Raw genomic sequence first — 22,597 nt, forward strand, 5'->3', positions numbered from 1 at the left:
TGTCTATTTAGTTCTATGGCCCATTTTTTGATTGGGTCATTTGTTTTTCTGGGATTGAGCTGCAGGAGCTGCTTGTATGTTTTTGAGATTAATTCTTTGTCAGTTGCTTCATCTGCTATTATTTTCTCCCATTCTGAATGTTGTCTTTTCACCTTGCTTTTGGTTTCCTTCATTGTGCAAAAGCTTTTAAGTTTAATTAGGTCCCATTTGTATTTTTTTGCTTTTATTTCCATTACTCTGGGAGGTGGGCCATAGAGGAGCCTGCTGTGATTTATGTCAGAGAGTGTTTTGCCTATAGTTTCCTTTAGGAGTTTTATAGTTTCTGGTCTTACCTTTATATCTTTAATCCATTTTGAGTTTGTTTTTGTGTATGGTGTTAGAAAGTGTTTTAGTTTCATTCTTTTACAAATGGTTGACCAGTTTTCCCAGCACCACTTGTTAAAGAGATTGTCTTTTCTCCATTGTATATTCTTCCCTTCTTTGTCAAAGATAAGGTGTCCATAGGTGCGTGGATTTATCTCTGGGCTTTCTAGTTTGTTCCACTGATCTATATTTCTGTCTTTGTTCCAGTGCCATACTGTCTTGACGACTGTTGCTTTGTAGTATAGCCTGAAGTCAGGCATGTTGATTCTTCCAGTTCCATTCTTTCTCAAGATTGCTTTGGCAACGCGAGGTTTTTTGTATTTCCATACAAATTGTGAAATTATTTGTTCTAGTTCTCTGAAAAATGCCGTTGGTAGCTTGATAGGGATTGCATTGAATCTATAGATTGCATTGGGTAGTAAACTCATTTTCACAATATTGATTCTTCTGATTCATGAACACTGTATATATTTATCCATCTATCTGTATCCTCTTTGATTTCTTTCATCAGTGTTTTATAGCTTTCTATATATAGGTCCTTTATTTCTTTAGGTAGATTTATTCCTAAGTATTTTATTCTGTTTGTTGAAAGGGTGAATGGAATTGTTTTCTTAATTTCTCTTTCTGTTTTCTCATTGTTAGTGTATAAGAATGCAAGGGATTTCTGTGTGTTAATTTTATATCCTGCAATTTTACTATTTTCATTGATTCAGTTCAGTTCAGCCACGCAGTCGTGTCTGACTCTTTGCGACCCCATGAATCTCAGCACGCCAGGCCTCCCTGTCCATCACCAACTCCCGGAGTTTACTCAAACCCATGTTCATCAAGTCGGTGATGCCATCCAGCCATCTCATCCTCTGTCATCCCGTTTTCCTCCTTCCCCTAATCCCTCCCAGCATCAGGGTCTTTTCCAGTGAGTCAACTCTTCGCATCAGGTGGCCAAAGTATTGGAGTTTCACCTTCAGCATCAGTCCTTTCAATGAACACCCAAGACTGATCTCCTTTAGGATGGACTGGTTGGATCTCCTTGCAATCCAAGGGACTCTCAAGAGTCTTCTCCAATACCACAGTTCAAAAGCATCAATTTTTCGACACTCGACTTTCTTCACAGTCCAACTCTCACATCCATACATGACCACGGAAAAACCGTAGCCTTAACCAGATGGATCTTTGTTGGCAAAGAAATGTCTCTGCTTTTTAATATGCTACCTAGGTTTGTCATAACTTTCCTTCCAAGGAGTAAGCATCTTTTAATTTGATGGCTGAAATCACCATCTGCAGTGATTTTGGAGCCCAAAAAAATAAAGTCTCACACAGCTTCCACTGTCTCCCCATCTATTTCCCAAGAAGTGATGGGACCAGATGCCATGATGTTAGTTTTCTGAATGTTGAGTTTTAAGCCAACGTTTTCACTTTCCTCTTTCACTTTCATCCAGAGGCTTTGTAGTTCCTCTTCACTTTCTGCCATAAGGGTGGTGTCCATCTTAGGACTGCCCCCCAGCTTGAGTTTTTTTTTATTACAGGAGCATAACCAAGTTTATCTTGACTGATATAACACTCTTTTATCATTTTTATGATCAAAACTAGCAATGTGAAAATATACTTCAAAATTTAAGCACTTGTTTTTCACCCAAATGATATTTATAATCTTCAGGTTGTGCTCTGCTGTGCTAAGTCATTTCAGTTGTGTCTGACTCTTTGTAACCCCAAGGATGGTAGCCCACCAGGCTCCTCTGTCCATGGAATTCTCCAGGCACGAATACTGGAGTAGTCTTCCTATTTTTGGAGGAAGTGAATCAGAATATAGATAAAATTTTGGATATTTTTATTATGGTATGCATAGTTTATAATAATTCATAACAATATAAATGCAATAGATTTCTCATATTTAAGGCTTATTAGATGTCAGTTTAGAATCCCAGTTTTTTCTCACTCTTCATTAACTTAGAAAATATAGAATAAATTTTCATGCCACTGGATAAAATGAAAAAATATAACCCATAGATACTATCCGGGTGATAAACTAACACATTTACTTAATTAACAAGTTAATTTGGGGGCATTATATTCTTCCTTCAAGAAGATGAAAGTGGTAAAACATGAGGGAAATTGTACAGTTGAGATCAACATGAAATGTCATGGAGGAAATCAGCTATAAAGTGTCTCACATGAACAGAGCTTAGAGGAAGAGCTGTTGGGAGACAGGAAGATTAAGAGGTACCTTCAGCATGTGTTTCTTCTTCTGTGAGCTTCTGTGTGGAATCCAGAAGTGACTAAGCTGGTGAAAGGGCTATAAAGAGAGAAAGGACAACAAAAAGGAAATCACTATTTTCTGAGATTCAAGAATTTCTCTGTAAGTAACCTAAACTCAAGAGTTGATTGTCAGAAAAGGGTTCCTGTCTGAAATAATAGCACTTAGACGTAGGATCAAACAATATGGTTACTGTCTCTTGTAGTGTGAGAATCTAGGGAGTAAGGTTGGAGGACAGTTACTTGGAAGGCATGGATTCTAGTTTTTATCTGACCTCTCCATCTATTCAGTTATGGATCCCTTTCACCTACACACCTCACACATCTCATGCACACACAAGCACCAAGCTTTGTATTATTTTTTTACATCCTTCTCTGTGCAGAAATAGGCTCAGAAAAACATTTCAGTTAAAATTACTCTCATAAGAAATACTTTCTGTTAACTTTCTCAGTTAACACTCTTTATGCACATATGCAGAATTGTCATAGTTCTGGGTGGCAATGGTTTTTACTTATGGATTGGTTACATGTAAAACAGTCTTTAACTTACTATTTCAGATCATTATAGTAAATAATTCTACTATCTTAAAGTATGGTTTATATCCTCCTTCGCTCAAATACTACTAGACCCTCAAGGAAAACTGTGTCCTCTATGGGTAATTGTTCTGGTTAGGTTTCCTCCTCTGTATATTCAAGTATCTTTTATTGAATTATAGTTGATTTACAATGCTAATTTTTGGTGTACAGCAAACAGATTCAGTTATGTGTATATGTAACAGCTTATAGAAAAAGTGAACAAACTACTTGGCAAACCCAATATATGTATATAATATGCCTTTTCAGATTCTTTTTCCATTATAGGTTATTACAAGATATTGAATAGAGTTCCCTGTGCTATACAGTAAGTCCTGGATGATTATCTATTTATGTGTAATAGTGTGTATCTATTCATCCCAAGGCCCTAATTTATCCTTCTCTCCTTTTCCCCTTTGGTAACCATAAGTTTGTTTTCTATGCCTGTGACTCAATTTCCATTTTTTAAATAATTTCATTTGGTCACTTTTTAAAGCTCCACATATAAGTGATATCATCTGATATTTTTCTTTGACTTATTTCACTTAGTATAATAATCTCTAGGTCTATCCATGTTGCTGCAAGTGGCATTATTTCATTCTTTTTTAAGGCTGATTAATACTCCATTGTGTATATTATACCACATTTTCTTTATCCATTCATCCGTCATTGGGCATATAGGTTGCTTTCATGTCTTGGCTACTGTAAACTGTGTTTCTGTGAATATTGGGGTGCATGCATTTTTTTTCAAATTGTTTCCTCTTTATATGTGCCCAGGAGTGGGACAGCAGGATCATATGGTAGTTCTATTTTCACTTTTTGAGAATGCTCCATAGTATTCTCCATAGTGGCTGCACCAATTTACATTCTCACCAACATTGTAGGAGGGTTCCCTTTTCTCCACATTCTCACCAACATTTGTTATTTGTGTTCTTTTTGATGATGGCCATCCTGACTGGTGTGAGATGATACCTCATTATGGTTTTGACTTCCATTTCTCTAATAATTAATGATGTTGAGCATCTTTTCATGTCCCTGTTGGCCATCTGTATGAACACCAGTCATTCTTATAAGCCCTACTTTCTCTGTGCAAACAGCTCATGAATAAGTGAGTTTATTCTCTTTGAAATGTTTTAACTTTAGTACAATTTATAAGAGAATGTTCCATCTATGACACTAGAACTGCATAGACTAATTTATTACAGAACAAACCCCATCACATCTATACTAAATAGTTTCTGTGCTTAATGGGATGATATTGTGTTCAGGTCTTGTCGCATGTACCTTGATAAAAACGTGAACTGTAGGAATTTGTTCTATTGTCTTTTTGTTTCTGTTTTATTTTTTCTCTCCATTAATGGTCCTTCCCCCTCTCCCTAATGAGGAAGCATCCTTAGAGGGGGTCACTCAGGTCTGTCTCCCAGATTCTCAGCCCAAAGTATCATCAGGTTTATCACTGTTAAATAATATTTTCTCTAATTCTACATAAAAATGTAAATGTCAGTTATGTTGTCATGCCAGCACGAACACCTGGCATATATATTTACTCTTTTAGCTGCACTGGGTCTCAGCTGAGGGACCTTTGATTGTCACTGTGGATGCAGGACCTTTAGTTGCAGTATGTGGGCTCTTTTAAGCTGTGGCATGCAGGATCTTTTCTTTCTTGGTTGCAGCATGAAAACTCTTATTTGCAGCATGTAGGGTCTAGCTCTCTGATGAGGGATCAAATCCAGACCCCCTGCATTGGGAGCATGGAGTCTTAGTCACTGGACCACCCAGTGAAGGAAAGTCCCCATACACCTGAGTTTTAAGTGAACATTAACTGATCATCATTGTCATCATCATCAGTCTCAGGTCTGAAGCATAACTCAGCCTAAATGGAGGTGCCTAGTGGTGGGGATTCCTGGAGCTGTGGTAGGGAGGACCAGCAGGCTTTGTGGGCTCTCCTAAACTCTACTCCTCAGCTTTCTGCCCTTCACAGGCCCTTTCCCAAGAAAGACCCTCTGGATTATTAACGTGGGGACCCATCACATGGCAGGAAACACTAACAAAGAGACCTGGTAAAGAAACAGCAGCTTCAAGTTTTTAGAAGTATTTTTCTTAGATAAGAAACTTAACCTGGTGCACTGGGAAGACCCAGAGGGATCGGGTAGAGAGGGAGGTAGGAGGGGGGGATCAGGATGGGGAATACATGTAAATCCATGGCTAATTCATGTCAATGTATGACAAAAACCACTACACTATTGTAAAGTAATTAGCCTCCAACTAATAAAAATAAATTGGAAAAAAAAAAGAAACTTAACATTAAATGCTTAAATGATGGTAAAATAAGCACATAAAACTAAGTATCATATTTTTAAATGCTTAGGTTTATATTATGAGAAACCAGGAAAAGATGGTAAAAGCACAAAGTTTCCAAAATTGTATGTGGGGAAAAAAGTGTGTGTGTGGGAAAAAATTATATATATAGAGAGAAATCTTAACAGGCATCTTGACTTTATTATGCACTTTCCTCAGATTCTCTTTCATCCTTAGCCTATTACTGTACCAGCTTGACTCTAGCAGCCTAGTTCTTTAACCTCTCCCAGGACCTGTGCTCCTTTTCCTAGAGATTAAAAAACCAAAAATTGATCTGTCCCAGCATAGAAACTGAAAATCAGTAGTTTTAAACTAAATCTACTTAAATACAGGTGGGCTTCCCTGGTGGCTCAGAGGTTAAAGCGTCTGCCTCCAATGTGGGAGACGTGGGTTCGATCCCTGGGTCGGGAAGATCCCCTGGAGAAGGAAATGGTAACCCACTCCAGAATTCTTGCCTGGAGAATCCCGTGGACGGAGGAGCCTGGTAGGTTACAGTCCACAGGGTCGCAAAGAGTCGGACACGATTACAGTTTCATCTAAGATGTTCACAAATTGTAGTTTGTGTGTGTGTGTCTGTAAAAGTACAAGTTTTGCATTCAGATAGACCTGGCCTTGCCATCTTGAATTTTTCAGCTATGCAAGATTGGTCAAATATCTTAAATTCTCAGAACTTTAGTTTTCTGTCTTTTAAAATAGGACTGGTGATACCTAATTCAAAGAATTGTAGAGAATGTTAATTAGATAATGTTATAATGTCCTTAACATATACTGTGAGGATTTCCTAGGGGATTATTTTTGTTGTCATCATGATTTTATTACTATTGATATAAGAACAGTTGAAAATATTTAATTTCAGATAATTAACATGTTTTGTGAGTGTTAATATAAACACAATTGCAAATATAAAATGCACAAGTCTAAAAAAGATGAATCTGATCAAAGAGTTAAAAAGAGTTATTCTCATCAGGTATCATCTTACCAGGTTAATGGTGAAAAAGATAACCAAAGAGAAGTGCTCAGTTACCCTTTAAATTGAAGTCAGAGTTCAATTTCCTAAATATCAAATCCGTGGAAAGGGAGAGAAGATTGGACCACACTGGAGAATAGCAGTAGAAGATGTGCTTTTTCAAGTTGAAAATCTATTCTGACTTTTAGAATTGTAAAGTGAGAACTCTCCTCGGTGGGATTTCAGTCCAGTGACATTGAGAGAAGCTTGACTTTTTTTTTTTGGTCTCTAAATACAAGGTCCTGAAAGTATTTTAAAATGGTTCAAAAAGCTCATTTGTCATGAACTAACATTTTAGAAACAACTTTCCAATGAATTTAGTGACAATAAATTGGAAGCTGATTAGGTTTACCCTGAAATGCCGATGGGTTTAACAATTAACCAGCAAAGAGAGAAACGACTCAGTTTGGACATTTCCAAAGGCAATGCATTGGACCAATTATTTGAGTCACTAAACAGGACTTGATTCTTTTGTCTGTGATGCTATCACAAACTGTAAAAAGTAACTGCAGCATTGTTTCCTATGTTTTTATTACAAATCTTTGTCTTTGTTCTTAATATTAAGATTATTAATTACAAATAAAAAATAAAGCTAATTAAGAAATCATTCTATTACTAAATTTTAAGTGTTTTAGTTAAGTGCAGTGTTTGGCAATGAAAGATAATTTAAGATGTGGATATTATGATAAGAGGATTTCTCTGGTGGCTCAGATGGTAAGAATCTGTAATGAGGGAGATCTGGGTTTGAGCCTTGGGTCAGGAATATCCCCTGGAGAAGGAAATGGCAACCCACTGCAGTATTCTTGCCTGGAAAATCCCATGGACAGAGAAGCCTGGTGGGCTGCAGTCCGTGGGGTCACAAAGAGTCGATCATGACTGACTGACTAACACTTTCATTTTGTGATGATTAGAATTTTTTCCAAGTTTGTATTTTTTTAGTAGCTTAGTATGTTTTCTCTTTATTTAAACTATAGATATATTTTCTATTAATCTTGGGTATATGCTTATTTTGGCTCTGTCTAGAAATATGTGTCTAATAAGAGCAACAAAAAGAAAATTAAACATATATATTTAAGTGTTTTGTGAATAAAGCACTATTATGACAAAATCTGTCCATTGACTAGCTAAGAATAGAAAGTTTGCTACTAAAGCAGAATTAATGGGTCTAACATGATGTAGAGTTAACTATTTCCATTTTCTTTAACTTCAGTCTACAGAAGCAGAATCAGTTGTTACTGAAGATCAGTGGAAGTGATATGGCCTGGATGATTACACAAGTAAGATTAGAACAGAGAAAAAAGGCATCAGTTATTCTCAGACAGGTACAAAGTACTTGTTACCTTGAGTGTATTTCAGGTCATAGGCATGTTTACCTTTTAAACACAGCATCTTGGGTACTACAGGAGTGACAGTTTAACTTTCTTTTGATGATTGAAACAAATCATTAACTACTGCATAAAATTCTCACAAATAGCCAAGATATTGACCAATGTGGTTTGTGAAGACTTAGTAAACTCTAATCTAATTTGACTTCATGATAGAAGGACAAATCAAATAAATGAGGGGAAATAGTTGAAAGTGTTTTGACAAGATTTTAATTTTAATGAAGCAATGTGGTTTTCTTTAAGTCACTATTTTAGAGTGAGATATCAACTCAGTTACCATTTAAATTACAGAATCCTGGGAATTGACACATATCTTCTATCATCTTTAACTAGACTAAAAATAGGCATTCTTATTTAATTCCCAGTTCACGCTAGTTGAAGATGCAGAGAGTAATTTCTATCATTGAAATTTTAAGACCCTTAAAAGATATAAAATATTAAGTAAAGAAATGATTAAATGTTGACCTTTGGCTCAAGGTCTTGTTTTGAAAAGTATTTCAATGCTTTACCTCTGCAAGATACAAGAATTGTATCCTCAGGTCCCCCAAAGAAAGTTTCTTATAACTTACTCTTTGAAATGTCAATGATGTTTAAAATAATCTCTGGTGTGCGTGGTTGCTCAGTCACTCAGTTGTGTCTGACTCTTGTGCAACCCCATGGACTGTAGCCCACCAGGCTCCTCTGTCCATGGGGATTCTCCAGGCAAGAATATTGGAGTGGTTTGCCATTTTCTCCTCCAGGGGATTTCCCCAACCCAGGAATTGATTTAACCTGCGTCTCTTCTGTCTCCAGTGTTGGCAGGCAGGGTCTTTACCACTAGTGTTACCTGGGAAGCCCAAACAATCTTTGGAGTCCCTGTTTATTTGAAATCCTGTTTCTGCATTTGTAACTGAAGTGCCAGGGATCTTTTAATAGCTTTCTAGCTGTACCTTTGCAATCCACTCAAATGCCAAGTTTGACAACAGACAGAATCTTGTTTCCTTTTTCACGTGACTGAATTCCGATGTAATTTAATTTTTCCTAATAATGACTATCAAGATAAAGCCAAAAGTTAATCAATATTTGTTGGGCACTGTGCGTCACTAGTCACTGCTAGGCTCTGGGTGCACAGCCACTAGCTGGACACACGAGGCTGCCCTTACTGCTGCACGCTTGGTAATTGAGGTGACACATGGTTAAACACACAGTTACTAACTACTGTAGAGAAAGGTGTTTTGGGTACACTTAGTAGAGGTGTCTAAGTTGGTATTTGTGGGGAGGCCAGGTGAACAGTCAGAGATAATAATCAATCCTTGACCTGATGGACAAGGAGGACTTATCTGGTATGGTGGAGGCAATAGTGGGATCTCAAACAGCATGTTTGAGATCTGACAGGGGAGAGAAGAGCAAAGATCAATTCAGGGACTTAAAAGAAACCAATGCTTAGAGCCCAGGTGTGAGGGCAGTGAGGAGCCTGGTAAGTTGAGCTAAGAAATGAGACTTCACACCAGTGCCAATAGGGAGCTATTAAAAGATTCAAAACAGGGGACTAACATGATCATAATTGCTTTATGTAAATGCAGATATTAAAATGGTAATGTTCTGTCCTTGTTTTTGCTGAAGACTGACTGTAAGTACCCCACACTGGGAGGGGTAGCCAGCCTGAGGAGGATTTGCAGAGGGTGTTCTCAGACAAGGGATGAGGGGTGTAGCTGATAGTAGCTGATGTCAGTCTCCAGACAGTACCAGAAGGATGCAGAAGTAGCACTGGAAAGGTGATGCGGGTGGGCTGTTCACTGTGATATGAGATCTGTCACGTCTTCCCTTGAGAGGGGTCTTTCTGATCCTCTCATATTTGTCCCCCACAGCCTGGGGGACACAGGGCTGAGGAAGACAAAGGGTGAGACCTTGGCTGGAGCCCCTGGACCAGTGGTATGTAAGCTATGTGTAGGGGTAACAAGTCCATGTGTGCTTTCCTAGTAACCCAACCTGGGGTGGGCTGGGGGCTGGGTGAGGAGAGTCCGCTGGAGACTGAGCAGTCAAATGCACTTGGAGAATCTATTTCAATAACAACTCCTGAATCCAAACTCACTTGCTTGAGTGTCAGCTATATTCTCCCTGCCACCAATGGCTTTCAACTCAAGTACATCTTTCCAGATTCATTTTCCCAAAGAAACAAACAACCATGAATCTCTTTAAAGACTCTGCCTATTATTTAGAGAATGAAGTTCAAAATTGTTAGCAAAGGTGATGTCAGATGGGTAGGCCAAGACTAAATGCACTCGGATGGGTAGGCTGAGAGCATCTTGTAAGAGATGCTCTAGCTGGGGTGATGTCCAGACAAGGACTGCTGAAAGCGGGGATTGGGAAAGCAGGTTCATATGATCCTGCAGAGTGTATAGCTGTGCTAGGGAACTGGAAGGGGTGGTCTTCATAAAGGGCCTGTCTCAACAAACCCCACTGTGTTAGTCTGCATTCTCTGGAGAAGAAGAATGAATAGGGTGAGTGTGTGTGGTGGGCTGGCAGGAAGAGTTGATGCTGCAGCTCAAATCTAAACACAATTTGGAGGCAGAATTCTCTCTTCCTCAGGGAATGTCCATCTTTTAAATATCAAGGCCTTCAACTGACTGGATGAGGCCCATCCACAGCATAGAGGGTGATCTGCATTACTCAAAGTCCACTGACTTAAATGTTGATCTCATCTAAAAAATACACTCACAGGAACATCCAGACTGTTGTTTGACCAAACATCTAGATACTTTGACCAAGTCAAGTTGACTCATACAATTAACCATCACATCCACAATTAACTGACACTAAAACTCAGCCTTAAAAAAACTAAGATCGTGGCACGTGGTCCCAGATCATGGCATCTGGACCTTAGCTGACAAGGGTTTGTCTAGTCAAAGCTGTGGTTTTCCAGTAGTCATGTACATGTGAGAGCTGGACCATAAAGAAGGTTAAGTGCTGAGGAATTGATGCTTTTGAACTATGGTGTTGGAGAAGACTCTTGAGAGTCCCTTGGACAGCAAGGAGATCCAACCAGTCAATCCTAAAGGAAATCAGTCCTGAATATACATTGGAGGGACTGATGCTGAAGCTCCAATACTTTGGCCACCTGATGCGAAGAGCTAACTCATTTGAAAAGATCATGGTGCTTGGAAAGATTGAAGGCAGGAGGCAAAGGGGATGACAGAGGATGAGATGGTTGGATGGCATCACCAACCCAATGGACATGAGTTTGAGCAAGCTCTGGGAGATGGTGAAAGGCAGGGAAGCCTGGTGTGCTGCCGTCCATGGAGTCACAAAGAGTTGGATACAACTGTGTGACTGAACAACACCACCACAATCAGCTGCAAGTCCTTTTTACAGCCGTAGAAATGTGGACTGTGAATGGACATGTGAAAACATACATGTAGAAACCAAGCTATACTCAGTGTCAGTCAAGAGAGAGAGCTCTTCTGTTCCCTTACTTGCCCTTTTGTCCATTCCAACTGTGAAGAAGCCGGACACTGCACAGCCAGCAGGGAGGAAGGCCACAGGGGTCCTGTTCCCAGCACAGTCCTGTTCTCAGGGCTGGAAGAGGAGAAACACCTTAAATTCCAGAGCCTTAGTTATTTCATGTGGATGGACATAGTGATGACTGACTCTTTCTGCTGTCTAAAGTGACAGAGGAAGAAGATCCAGTGACCCAGAGCAGGCTTGTAGGAACAATAGGGGGAAAATAAAGCCACTTTTTTCCAGTATCTGGAGTACCTGCACTTTCAACAAACTAGCTCCAGGATGTCTCTGCCTGCTGTGGGATGATGATTTTAGTGGCCCTGTTTCTGATGCTCTGTTAGCTAAGGGTGAGTGGGTGTGGTGGTGGTGGGGCTTCCCTGATGGCTCAGAAAGTAAAGAATCCTCCGGCAGTGCAGGAGACCTGAGATCAATCCCTGGGTTGGGAAGATCCGCTGGAGGAAGGCAAGGAGGCTGACTCCAGTATTCTTGCCTGGAGAACTCCATGGACAGAGACGTCTGAAGGGTTACAGTCCATGGGGTCTCAAAGAGTTGAATATGATAAAGCAACTAATACTTTGACTATGTATGTAGAGTCAATTTATATTTAAGGGTTGATTTGTCTCTCTGGATAACTCATCCCATTATCATTATATAATGACCCTCTTTATCCCTGATAATGTTCTTGTTCTGTATAGTCTGCTCAGTCTGAAATTAATACAGCTACCCTTACTTTCTTGTGGTTACTGTTAGCATGGTATATCTTTTTCCATATCTTTATTTTAAATCTGAGTTTTTATATTTAAAGTGGGTTTATTATAGAGAAGATATAGCTGGTTTTTGTTTTTTTAATTACCTTTCATAATCTTTTACTTTTATTTCATGTATTTATACCATTCACACTTAAATTGTTTATATCATTGGAATAATATCTACCATGTTTGTAGCAGTTTTCTTTATGTTGCACAACAAGTTTTTTTCTATTTTCATCTTTCTTCTGTCCTGTTTCTTGGGTTTTAATTGAGCACTGTATATGATTCCATTTTATCTCCTGTGTTAGCATAGCAGTTATATTATCTTTTAAAACTATTTTAGTGGTCATCCTGGAGTTTGTAGTATAAAATTACAACTATTCTGAATCAATCATCAAGTAACTAATACTGAGGTTTGCAGGTATCTTATAGCAAAGTTTTTCCATTTCCTCCCTCCTATCTTTTATGATAGTGCTGTCATTAATATCACTTATCCAATAGCTGTAATCACTTATGGTTACTATTATTACTTTAAAAAGCAGCTATCTTTTTTTTTCTGTGACTTTGTTTTTTAATTCTTAACCCTTATGATCAGATGATTTACATATCTGTGCTATTGATATAGCCCCTCTACTTTAAGCCTTCTAATGAATTTGCAAAAACACCATTGCCAATCACACATGTACAAGCAGTTCTACAGTTGTGTTTCTGATTTACCATTTAAAAGACAATCCTGAATTATAACTTAGTCTGATTTTGTGAAGAATGCACAGCAAAGTTTGCTAACATAACTTGTCACAGTGAAGTTTAAAAGCATCTCAAAGATCATCTGTAAAATGTGAGGTGCTAAATACTCTTTATTTATTCTATACATAAATCACACTAAAATGGCTTTCAGTAAGTAAAAGGTAATATTTTAGATAAGAGAATTTTAGTTAAATTGGCATAGTTAAGACCAAAAAGATAAATGGACATTGTCAGAGTATCTTCAACCTTTGCCTTAACAGGCTAATGAACACAACTTGAAACACACGTGAACCCTCCTCTGTTCTTTGAGATAGTGAAGGGACCTTTTAATATAAATATATACATAAATATATTAATTTAACCAGTTATATAAATCTAAATATAAAACTAGTCTCCTATAGGGTTTGAGAAGGCATTCACCATCTCCCTGAAAAGTTTAAAATTCCTTATTCAAGTTCAATCATTTCTCTAGAAGGGGAAAACAGTGATAGTACTTGTTAAACCAGAATTACTATCAAACTTTAAAAAGCTGACCATATTCATTTAGCCACAAACCAATATTTAAATCAGGACAGTCTAACAGAAATATTCCATCAGCCATTCATGATCTGAATTCTAGTGTATGAGATCAATTGACATTTGGTACACATAAAGCATCATGAGACACTTCTGTTTCATAATAAATAAGGCAGTGGTCAACTATTACTCATTAGTAGCTTTTGTGAGATAAGTTATGAAGTCTCCCCTTTCTTCCTTCTTCTTAATGCCAGCAATGATCGTTTTTGTGCCAGAGATGTACTTCTTGGGATTCTCCAAGTACTCCATCAGCATCTCCTCTCCCTGATGATGCTTTTGTCCTTGTTATCATCTATGTAAGAGAATCCAGCACCCTGACCTGTCTTTCACCCAAGCAGACCATGGCCCAGTGTTTGTGCTTACCTCCCTTTTCCACAGTATGGTACTGGACACACTTCTGAACAGAAGTCTTCTTGCCCTTCTCCACATCACCCTTTTTAAAATCAGTTTTCCTCCGTGAGCGAGTGAGAGGCTCCCACTCACAAGCCAAATATTCTACTCTCTCACAAAGCAGCTATCTTTTAGATCAATTAAGATTAAGAAAAATAAAAGCTTCATTCAACTTTCGTTTGTTTTTTATCTGACACTCATCCTTTCTTTATATGTGTACTAGTTTCTGACCAGTATTATTTTTCTTCTCCCTAATGATTTTCTTTTACAATTCCTCAAAGGATACATTGGTCAGCAATGAATTTGGACAGTTCTTTGCTTTCTGTGAGCCTATTTCCCCCTCAATTTGTAGGACAGTTTCAGTGAATAGAGAACTATAGGCTAGTGTGTTTTTCTTTCTCTCAACCCTTCTGTCTTCCTTCCCTGGTTTCTGATGAGAAGTCTTACTTACAACTTCTTTATCGATATTCCTCTGTAGGTTCAGTATTTTTTATTTTCCTCTGCCTTCTTTCAAGATCTTGTCTTAACTTTCTGTAGTTAACATTTGAACTTCTCAAGTATATATTTTTGATATTTACTCTGCTTGGAGTTCTCTTAGCTTCCCAGATTGGTGATTTGGTATTTGTCATTAACTGTGTAAAATTATCTGCCTTTATGCTTTCAAATACTCTTTCACTCCATTTTTTTTCCTCCTTGTAGTATTTCAGTTATTTGTGTGCTACACACTTTGAAATTTTCCCTCAGTTCTTAGATGCTCTTTCCCCCTATATTCTTTTTTATCATTGCATTGTAATTTGAGAAGTTTCTATTGACATACCTTCAAAATCATTGATTCTTTCTTTGGCTGTGTTCAGTCTACTGATAGGCTTATCAAAACCATTGAATTCTGTTATAGTGGCGTTGACTTCTAGAACTCCCTTTTGATTTTTCTTAAAATTTACATCTCTCTGCTTACACTACCCATGTATTCTTGCATACTGTCCTTTTTTCCACTGGAACCCATAAGTGGTTGTTATTATAGTTGTTATAGTTATTCAATTTCCTGTCTCCTAATTCCAGCATCTGTGTCATAGTTGAGTCTGATTCTGATGTTAGGTTTGTGTCTTCACATAACTTTTATCTAGCCTCAAAACTTCACATAAATTTTATCTAGCCACATAATTTTTTGTAGAATGCTGGAAATGATGTAATGGGTAAGAGCAACTGGGAAAAAGGCTTTTAGTGTGAGGTTTTTTGTTAACCTGGCTAGGAGGTAGGGTTGTGTCTGATGTTTACTGTGTCTATGGGGACAGAGATTCATATTCTTCTATTCATATTCCTGTGTCTGTGGTCCTCCTTAATTTGAGTCTGTGTCCTCCAGCCCTTTCAGCTGTGAGTCACTGATTTTATACTGGACTCCCATAGATGCAGATGCCAGTAGGAGCTGGGAGGGGAAGCGTTCTATAAACCTACTCTTAAATCTCCGTCTTGCAGTAGGTCTATGTCCCTGATCTGTGACCATCATGAATTTAATAATTATTCCATTAGTTACATCTAAACTCACCTACCAATCTTTTAATCTCAGTTACTAGATTCAGTTTCTGGATGTGCAATTTGTCCTTCTTGCAAAATTTGTTTTACCTGTGTTTTAAGGCCTTTTTATTTCTTGAACAATATCACATACTTTTAGAAGTACATTATTTTATTACAGAATCAATGTTTTAAGGCTCTTTTTGTATTTATATTTTCTTATCTGTTTATGTATGAGTTTCATTTGTGTTTTTTAATTTTTGACTCTTCAAGTATAAATATATTTTCAGAACTTTTAGGCTTGAGCCAACATATGTCCTTCCAGAGGGGATTTTCCTTAGGCTTAATTTCAAGTACCTCTGAAGTGTAACATGTTGAATTTTAAGCTAAATTGTCAGGCTTACATTTTTTTCTCATACAATAAATTAGGCTACAAAATTCCCATGATGGATCCTTTTTCTATAAATTTTCAGGAAAGAGTCCTCATGCGCTTCTCCTTCCACAAATCAGTATAAAGATCTGATCCCAGGTCTTTGTCAAGTTTACTAGAAGCAAAGCACTTTTATTTCTGTTTTACTTTCCTAGTAAGTGTAAAGCTTTTGGTTCTAATTTTATGTTGGAAATCAACTTTCTAGACCTCCATTTTAAGAGGCTGTTGAGTATTCTCTTCTATTTCTTTAAAAAAAAAATTAATGGAGTGTAGTTGCTTTACAATGTTTAGTTTTAACTGCACAGAGAAGTGAATCAGCCATATGTGTGTATATACATATATTCCTTCTTTTTTGTATTTCCTTCTTATTCAGATCACCACAGAGCATTGAGTAGAGTTCCTTGTGCTACATAGTAGGTTTTCTTTAGTTATCTATTTTATGCATAGTGCCAATAGCAGATATATGTCATTCCCAATCTCTCAATTCTATTTCCACAGCCCTCTGAACCTTTACATTCAGTCAATTTTAGCACATTTTCAAGCTACCTCCCTCACTTCCACTGTTGGGCTTCCCATGTAGCTCAAACAGTAAAGACTCTGCCTGCCATGCTGGAGACCTAGGTTTGATCCCTTGGTCGGGAAGATCCCCTGGAGAAAGACATGACAAACCATTCCAGTATTCTTGCCTGAAGAATCGCATGGACAGAGAAGCCTGGTGGGCTACAGTTCATGGGGTCACAAAGAGTCAGACAGGACTAAGAGACTAACACTTTCACTCCTACCTTTGCTTAAATGTTAGCCAGAGTATTTCTTTTATGATGACTCTGACTACATTAATAAAGATGCATTTGAATTTTATCTACCAGTTTAAGTCAGGGGCTTACTCTATTGATTATAATGTTGAGATAAGGAGTAGTAGCAGTGATTGTCTGTGGCTGGAATTCTAATATGTGCATCACTTTGGTCACGTTGGTTCCAGATCTACCTCTTAAATACAGACCTACTCTTGGGGTACTAATGGATTCACAGACCTAGACGTACTTGTTTCTTTCTTGTGAAATGTTGACAAGGTGTGTATATAATAGATGGAACATATGATAGATGAAACAGATATTGCTTTTACTAACGTCTCTTGCATAGCAGCCTGGCTATGGAGAATCTAAAAATTTGACTTTAACAGTCAATCCAAGTTGATAATACTGATGGGCCTTGAGAATATTTCTCTTCCTCATTTTATGTTTTTTCTCCGGTGCCCATTTTATATTTCACTTTAGCAATTCTTTTTTGGAGCATTCTTTTCATTATTTAAGTGTTAGTAGATTGAAGACAGTAAGACCCGTATATCTGGAACATTTCAGTGTGGCAGGACATGTCCTACCTTAGGAGCCAGCCTGACACTTTCTAGCTGTTTGTGCCCTTGACAATGTATGGGTTTTTCTGTGCCTCCAAACTCCTTATTGATACCATGGGGATAAAGACAGCCCCAACCTCGTAAGGTTGCTGTGGGTGTTGCTGGCCGGCACACAGAAAGCACCGTGTGCATCTAGGTCATCATGATGAGGATGGCGGTAACAGCCATGGTGATGATGCTAGAGCTGGGGAAGTGGGCTCGAAGAGGAAAATGTTTACAAGGACAAATGCTAGCATAACCCTTTCCTTAGATTTCTTTGTCTCATCTTGTTACTTTAAGTTTTATAGATCTAGTTAGAAGATGAGTTTAAAACCATATTTTTTAAAATTAAGGTATTTGATTAGAAGGAGTGTACTTTAATGATTTCTTCCCTAACTTGATCTTATTATCAGCTTCACAGAGAATCAGCACTGACATTATTACATCTGGCATTTTCTGAGAAGTCAGGCTAACCTGTCCAATTTCTCAAAGAGAGAAATAGGATAATAAGGATAATCCCTTTAAAATCTCCCAACCACTTTCTAGGGATTAAGTCTAAGACTTTACCATTAAAGCTTCCTTAAAAAAAAAACAAAACTGTCCTTAACCTCACTTTGCAGTTTCATCTCCTTCTGCTCTGCCCCTTGCAGTCCAGGCTGTTCACTGTTCTCTGGAGTACCATGACTTTCACATCTTTGTCTTAAGGTTTCATTCATACTGTTTCCTCTGATTGAAGCGCCCTGATTTGTACTCTTTTCTAAATTGGCCCCTCTTTGTCTCCAGAATGACTCCCTGGAATCCATTCTTCCCACTGCAGCCAGATGTTTGGAAGCTGGAAATTGATTCTGTCAGTGCCCTGCTTATTTTCCTTAAATAGCTGCTGCTTGCTCTAAGGGATAGAATTCCATCTCCTGGAGAGAGTTTATAATATTTCCTTGACCTTTCTGGGCTTATCTGCATTAGCCTGACTCACAATGTGATGAGTCCCTCCAGCCCTTTTAGAAACCATTTCCTTGGTTTCACATAGTCTCCCAGTTTTCTCCACATGTCCTGCTTGTAGGAACACGTGTGTTCAGTTCACTCGTCAGATTTAGAGTTGTCAGGTACAAACAGGCCCACTTAAATGTTAACCTCATGTAAATGGCAAATACCAGGAGAAGGAAATGACAACCCACTCCAGTATTTTTTCCTGCCTGGGAAATCCCATGGACAGAGGAGCCTGATGGACTACAGTCCATGGGGTTGCGAAGAGTCAGACAACTTAGCGACTAACAGCAGCAGCAGCAAATAGCAAATAACTTGTATAAGTGTGTCCCGAATAGTTTATGGGACAGATTTATACTACAAAGTATTTGTTGTTTATCTGAAAGTCAAATATAAATGGGCATCTTGTATTTTTATTTGCTAACTCTAGTAATCCTACTTTAATTACAATGAAGTCTTTTAGAACCAAATCATATGTTCTCTTAACATCCTAGACTTCTTGACTTTAACCACCATGGTTGAAATGGTTAATGTGATTTTCTCTTCTATTAGATAGTGTTCTCTCTCAGGACAAGGATCATATCTTTATCACTGTATTGTTTGCAACCCTGACTAGAAAAAGAACAGTTCCTGGGAAACAGAAACCATTGAATAAAGATTTAGTGAGTAAATGAATAGATGGATGGATGGATGGATGGATGGATGGATGAATAGTTAGAATTCCTATGGAATGCCTCTTCAGTAGGACGTCTTCCTGAGAAAACTGTTTGGTAATTAACTCTCTTTTGGTAACACATTTTACATCTTTCCTTTATAGCTCTTATCACATATATAACATGCATGACCCTTAAAACTGTTGGTTTACATGTCTGTACACCTTTCTGCCTGATGAGCATCAGTGGTCACAGGTTGAGTCTTTACCCCCTGGTGATTGTGTTTCTCGCCTTCTACATTGACTTATTAATTAATCACTGGTATATAGTTAGCAATAATTGTTATTTAAAGAAAGGACCTAAGTACCCTCTCTGGAGAAAAAATGCTGACCTGAGCTTGGACATGATGTACAGTTGTTGACAATGCATGTGTATTTCACTGATGTTAAAAGGAAAATTGTTGTTGTTGTTCAGTTGCTCAATCATGTCCAACTCTTTATGACCTCAGACTGCAGCACGCCATGCCTCCCTGTCCCTCACCATCTCCCAGAGTTTGCCCAAGTTCATGTTCATTGCATCCATGATTCCGTCCAACCATCTCATCTTCTGAAGCCCTCTTCTCCTTCTGCCCTCAATCTTTCCCAGAATCAGGGACTTTTCCATATCAGATGGCCAAAATCATGCAGCTTAAGCCTCAGTCCTTCCAGTGAATATTCAGGGTTGATTTCCCTTAAGATTGACTGGTTTGATATTTTTGCTGTCTAAGGAACTTTCTGGAGTCTTCTCCAGCACCACAGCTTGAATGCATCAATTCTTTGGCATTCTGCCTTCTTTACTGCCTTCTTTACTGTCCAGCTTTCACAACTGTACATGACCACCAGGAAGACCATAGCCTTGACTATTCGGACATTTGTTGGCAGAGTAATGTCTCTGGTTTTCAGCACACTTGTGTAGGTTTGTCATTTTAACATTTGTCACCACTCTCTTTCACAGGAGAGTTAAAAAGCTGACTTAAGACTAAATAGTAAAAAAACTAAGATGATGGCATCTGCCCCCATTAGTGCATGGCAAATAGAAGGGGAAAAGGTGGAAGCAGTGACAGATTTCCTCTTCTTGGGCTCCAAAATCACTGCGGGCAGTGACTGCAGCCAGGAAATCAGAAGCTTCTTGGCAGGAAAGCAATAACAAAAGGAAAATAGTGCCTGTCAAATCACCTGCTAATTTGCTCAAAATTAAATACTTTATTTTAATAAAGATAAGAACTGAGTATCATGCAGATGAAAGTTCACAAGGCAATAACAATAACTAATATTATGTGCCAAGTGATATTATGTGCTGTGTGATTTAGAAGCATAATCTCTATTAAACTTCATAATTAAATGAACAGAAGTGGATACTTGTCTCTTCATAGCTCTGTATTAAAGATGTGAAAATCAGGCTTAAGGATGTCCCTAAGGCTCTAAATGTAGTAGATAATGGAAAAATCTAAAGTTTTTTTGCTAACCAATAAAAATACTCTTTAAAATATACCACATAATATAACATGAGAAGTGATTGAAAGGAAGAAGAGAAGGCTTCCCAGGAGGCTGAGTGGCAAAGAATCTGCCTGCCAATGCAGGAAACATGAGTTTCCAGTAAGCCCAGTGGGAAACATCCATGGCTAAATAAGAGCAGGGCTTTCCTAATACCTGAAGTTATTAAGTGTAAATAACTCCTTTAGAAGTAGAATAATTAGATTTGGGGTTGAATTGCTTTGAGATTCTTCTACAAAGACTACTTTGCACATTCCTGGAAGACTTAAGAGGTGATATCATAAAGGTGAGGAGATTTCATACATAGTTCACATGGTTTACAGACCAAAAAATGGTATATTTGGTACTTTAAAGATGTTGGATTTATATGTGTAATTTTATATGTAAAAAGTTCAGACTTTTTGTGAATTTCTATAGAACTGGTAGTTGGCTGGGAAAACATGTCACTTTAAAGCTATAAATGCTTTCAGTCTCTGAGATAAAGACTTAAATATCCCCATTGGACTTTCTGTTTCACTGTTTATAGTAACTATTGAGAAAGATCCTTTATCGATGCCAGGTAACATCTTATGGTTCTTTGGGGGGCATTTTGAAGTAATTATTAGCTTTAATGAAGAGGTTTCTGACTAGGAAGGGAAATGTAACACTGGGGATTCTACAGAGTCAGGTATTTTTGAGACAGGACTCCATCTCCACAGGCTCTGCTCATGAGAGAGGAGTGTGTCTTTCTTCATGTGGATTTAGACTGTACTTTTCTCTGTAGAGGTTCTTGCTAGGTTCTTCTTGTAGGAAGACTCCATGGCAGGAGCCGTGAAGCGGTGTCCAGAAGTAAAGGGATTGTACTTATATTGAGATTCTGCCTGTTTGTTCTAGGAATGACCTGGACAACATTCTATGTAGGTCAATAACCAAGAAATTGTGGGTTGTACTGATGTTGGAATATTACATTCTGATGTTACTGTGCTTTTGGGGCTACTAGGTAAGAGTGCACATGTCCTGAATGCCTTGGGGGGGTGCTAAGTTTCCATTACCTATGGTCCCATAATTAGCATATCCAGAGCCTAAGGCAGAGACCACTCTTTGTTCTCAGTTGTTGAGACCTGATTCTGAGGATCAGTTCTCCTTTAGGGCACTGATTGGGTTGAGCTGGTCCTTTAACAGAGGGACAGGCTGCAGATTGCAGGGGAAGACAGTGATGTGAAAGTATGGAGGCACTTGACACTTTCTCACGTAGGTCTGAAACAAAGCATGGGTGTTCCCTCTCACCATTTATTTTTAACGTAGTATTGAAAGTTCTAGCTAAAGTGATGACAAGAACAAGGAAATATTAGAAGATGGATTGGGAAAGAAGAAACAAAAACTCTCTTTGTTTGCAGTTGACATTTTCACTCATGTAGAGGACCTGCTAGATCCTTTGAGCTGAGAGCAGCATGTGTACTGTAGGTTGTAAGTTACCGTGTTGTAATTCTCTCACGTAAATTAACACATGCGTAGCAAACATCTATTGTATGTTACATACTGCTTTCTTCTGCGTTGGGAGAACTCAGAGAAAAGCCAGTGCCACGCCTAGGATGTAACGATAAACTGCAGGAAGTGGCCGGTCTCCCGTGTGCTGCCCTCCCCGCCGTGCCCTCTCATCCTAGGACAGTGTGCCAGTCACCCAAAGATTGACTGCAGCCTGAGACATGCCCCAGGTTGCTCTGAGAGGCGGGAACAAAGAGAACTGCAGTGAGGATGCCAAGAAGCCAGAGTCAAGGCAGAGACTAATGTCTAGTGATGTGCCAGGAAATCGTGGCAGTGGTGGTGGTGAGAATCTTGTCATGTCCCCACTGACATCATCTGCAGCAGAGAGTGCTGTGGGCTGCCAGCCCAGCTGTGGTCACCCAGGCCACCATTCTCGCAGGGTGTGGCTGGCTGTCACCTGAGCACAGTAGAGGGTCTAGTGCCACCCTGTCCTGGTGATGCACGGTCCTCTAATGGGTGACCATATCCCCGATGGTCTGGGCAAATGTTCTCTAGATGGAGCTTGTAGTCTGAGATGCTTCTCACCTAATTCTCTCTCCTTCCCCTTCCCTTCACAGGACTCTGGTTTGAGGCTCTGCCCAGCCCCTGCTGCTCCCTCACCCCTCACCTCCACACAGCTGAGGTCTTCTCAGACAACCAGACCTCATGCAAGTGCTGTGTGTGACATTTAGCAAAACTGGCAGGCATGGACTGAGAAC

General features: G+C 38.7%; 1 pseudogene; it reads right to left on the minus strand.

Annotated features, from left to right (window-relative positions):
- Positions 1–13,613: 13,613 nt before the first annotated feature.
- LOC122685756 lies at positions 13,614–17,359 on the minus strand (annotated as a pseudogene).
- Positions 17,360–22,597: the final 5,238 nt, after the last annotated feature.

This window comes from Cervus elaphus, chromosome 29 (genome assembly GCF_910594005.1).
Source record: "Cervus elaphus chromosome 29, mCerEla1.1, whole genome shotgun sequence".
NCBI classification, from domain to species: Eukaryota; Metazoa; Chordata; class Mammalia; order Artiodactyla; family Cervidae; genus Cervus; species Cervus elaphus.